The following is a 4,151-nucleotide window of genomic DNA, read 5'->3' as shown; positions in this document are numbered from 1 at the left end:
TCATCGAGATTACGTTATGCCCTAACCCTAACCATATCGGTCCTACCGAGTTGCATGTCGGTCGCACCGAAAACCCTAACGGTCACTAGGTTTACTAAATCGGTCTGACCGAGTTTGTTGATTCGGTCCTACCGAGATTGGTAAATTGTGTGTAATGGTTAGATTCTGTGTGGAGGCTATATATACCCCTCCACCTCCTCTTCATTCGTGGAGAGAGCCATCAGAACAAACCTACACTTCCAACTTACCATTTCTGAGAGAGAACCACCTACTCATGTGTTGAGACCAAGATATTCCATTCCTACCATATGAATCTTGATCTCTAGCCTTCCCCAAGTTGCTTTCCACTCAAATCTTCTTTCCACCAAATCTAAATCCTGTGAGAGAGAGTTGAGTGTTGGGGAGACTATCATTTGAAGCACAAGAGCAAGGAGTTCATCATCAACACACCATTTGTTACTTCTTGGAGAGTGGTGTCTCCTAGATTGGCTAGGTGTCACTTGGGAGCCTCCGACAAGATTGTGGAGTTGAACCAAGGAGTTTGTAAGGGCAAGGAGATCGCCTACTTTGTGAAGATCTACCGTTAGTGAGGCAAGTCCTTCGTGGGCGACGGCCATGGTGGGATAGACAAGGTTGCTTCTTCGTGGACCTTTCTTGGGTGGAGCCCTCCGTGGACTCGCGCAGCCGTTACCCTTTGTGGGTTGAAGTCTCCATCAACGTGGATGTATGATAGCACCACCTATCGGAACCACGGCTCAAAAATCACCGTGTCTCGAAATTGCGTTTGAAATCTCCAAACCCTTCCCTTTACATTCTTGCAAGTTGCGTGCTTTATTTTCCGCTGCTCATATACTCTTTGCATGCTTGCTTGAATTGTGTTAAGATTGCTTGACTTGGGCTAAGTTTGCTAAAATCTGCCAAAGACTAAAATTGGGAAAATGTTAAGTTTTTATTTGGTCAAGTAGTCTAATCACCCCCCTCTAGACATACTTCAAGATCCTACAGACCCCAAACCGGCTGCACCACCACCACCACCACCGTCACCCTCGACTGATCCCTACTCCAAAAATGATGCCCACAAGAGAGGAACGACGCATGCCGCCGCCATCATCCGATCTGAAAGAGCACGGACCCGAGGTTTCCCTCGGAACAGGGGACAACATCAACGCCCTCAAGAGGTAGCAACACCCATGAGCGCCGCCGCTGCGCTCCGACCATAGCCGAAGACATACTTTCGCCTGGCATTGTCTCATACGCCTCTAAGCAGAGCAGCCGGTCCGCCACAAGCACCACCACGGCCATCCTCCATCAACCTCCGCTTGCGTCGCACAACCATCTCGGTGCCTCGAGACGCCAGATCCGACGCTGCGCCTGGAGCCCCGACCCACCTAGTCGGCTAGCAACAAGGCCAACAACGGCCGCGCAAAGGCAACCCTTGGGGCCGCATGAACCCAACCAGCCTCGACCGAAGGCCACAAGCAGACATCTGGTCGTATGCCGATTTGCAGATCCAGGGGAAGACCCCGTGTCAAGGACGCAGCGTGCCTGAGCTCCGGCATCAGCGTGCCCAAGCTCCATTGAGCAGCAACACCGCCACATCTGCAGCCCCCTGGTCTGCCGACGTTGTCGCCGCACCCCGTTCCGTCGGCGCGACCACCACCCATGCACAAACCAACAGGAACACTGAGGCGACAGCCCACGCCCACAACCACCGCCGTCCACCATCACTTCAGTGCTCGGTGACACGCGTGGAGGGAGCGCCACGCCGTCGGCCACCACCCGAGCCCCCTGCTCAAGGGATGACGGCCCCGCTGTGCCCATCGCCGCCTTAGCCGGCAGGGCTTTGCCCGGGGGATGCCTTAGGCGGCGACGGAGGAGGAGAAGCCGGAGGTGGAGGGGGTTGCACCTTTTTCAGATTTTTTTGAGACCACAATGTTTGAATTTTTAAAAATAAAGGGTTTCATGAAGCGCGGTCACCGAAACGCCCCGGTAGTCCGGTTGTATATGAGATTCTTATTAAGAAAGGCTCATAGGATACAAAGGCTTTCCACAAATTTACTATTCACATTCCCGCAAAAAAAATAAAAATAAAAAAAATACTATTCACATGGGTGTCATGAGACACGGTTAGAATAAAGCTATGAAAAAACACAGATTTAGTAAGGTCAACTACTCCAGACTCCAGTACTCCTAACCAACTCTTAGTTTTATTCAAGGCATCGGATGGGACAGCGGCGCTGGCATGGTTCTGAGAGACAGTGCGGGTCAAATTATCTTTGCAGCTTATAGAGTGATTTTTCATTGCAATGATGCATTGAAGGCGGAGTTGCATGCACTTATGCAAGGGATGGCTTTGGCCATCCAACATACACAACTCCCGATGGTGATCCAGTCAGACTCTTTGGAGGCACTTTCAGTTCTATCAAGCAATACGTTGGCTCGCTCGGCGTATGGACATTTAGTTATAGAAATTAGAGATTTAATGTGTAATAGGGAGTTTTTACCTCAGAAGGTACATCGTAGTCAAAATAGAGTTGCAGATCAGTTGGCCAATTATAGTCGCACCGAGTTCACCACGGCTGTGTGGGTGAACTCGGCTCCACCTTGTATCAAGGATTTGTGGCCTCTTGATTGTAACACCACTATCATGTAATAAAAACTCCCTTTACCCCGAAAAAAAAAACTCTTAGTTTTATAAGGTTTCCACTCATGTGTTGTTGTGCAAGCTAGACCAATGTTTGGGTCTGAGGAGGTAGTTAAGCACATTGGACGGCTGCGGCCTGCTCCTGTGTGGCTGTGTCTGCGTGCGTACACAGCTGAGCGATGCTCTGCTTCTATCATGTCCGACAGGAAGACGAGTTGGTGCAGAGCAGGGAGTTGGAACTCTGATCGATTCGAACAAGAAGAGGAGACGGCGACAGACTCGGAGCCGGGGTCGCGTACGTAATATAAGCCGTACTCACCGGCGGTCTAGCTGCTACGATTCCATCCGGTGATCGAGATTTCTTCGTTTCCGATCGATAGACATCGCGACTCAGGCGAGAGGGAGCGATCGCGCTTCAGTTTTGGCCAGGTACTGCAAGAACTCAGATCGTATATGTTTCTCCGCTTCATCATCCCCATTGCCGGCCAATCTGAGTTACTCCTTCCTAGCTAACTTGTTTTCTTGCGTTCGTATCGTTTCAGCGTCGTACTTAAAGCTCATCGGTAGCGCCTGTTGCCGACCAAGAAACCCCAAGACAGAGACACACAGACAGCCATGTCTTACATGATGGCCGCCGGCTTTTGGGTGGCTGTAGGGGCAGCGGCGATCCTCGGGAAGCACAGGTCGCCGGCAGGACGTCAGCAGGAACAGCTTCTAAACCGGGAACTAGAATCAAAGAAGGAACTGTATGAACTAATCCGCGGTGGGCCAAGGACAGACATGGTGAGACAGTTTTTCATCGTGATACAATACTCCTACGTACTTGTTGTCATGCATTCTACTCATTTATGGTTATAATCGGCGGGTGTCGGCTTTGTGGTGGGTGCAGGGGCTGGGACGATCCTCGAGAAGCAAAGGTCGTCAACCCAGTAATCTGGAACGGATTAAGCTGAAGGCAGATTTGAAGATGAAACAATTATTTGAACAACTTCGCCAAGCAGAGGCCAACCCGGTGCTCAAGGACCCGGCAACTCACTGGCCGTTCGATTAATTGAGCCGACATACGGCTAGAGTTTAATTGGTGTTCCGTCCATGTTTTTCTTCCCAATATGTATATGCATGATATGGTAAATCCTGTTGCATGTTGGCTTCCTTTGTAGGAACACGTTGAGTAGAAGTTTCGAACAGTGTGAGGTGTGGTCGGAACTACTCCCTCCGTCTCATAATATAATATAAGAACGTCTTTTACGCTATAACTACTCCCCGGTCCCATAATATAAGAGTGTTTTTTACATTAATATAGTGGGACGGAGGGAGTACTTAATTTAGTGTCACTTTGACTGCGTATAAGGCATCCACTAGACGTGCGTGAGCGTTGTTTTTTTAGATTTATAGATCTATATGCTTGTAAGGGCAACGGCAACCCGCAAGAATCCCCCCGCATCCGTGCGTGAACAGGTGGACCAGCCGCAGACATGCATACAGGAGGACGCCATCAAACCGTAGT

Source organism: Triticum dicoccoides, chromosome 3B (genome assembly GCF_002162155.2).
Source record: "Triticum dicoccoides isolate Atlit2015 ecotype Zavitan chromosome 3B, WEW_v2.0, whole genome shotgun sequence".
NCBI lineage: Eukaryota > Viridiplantae > Streptophyta > Magnoliopsida > Poales > Poaceae > Triticum > Triticum dicoccoides.
Note: the sequence above shows the minus strand (reverse complement) of the source record.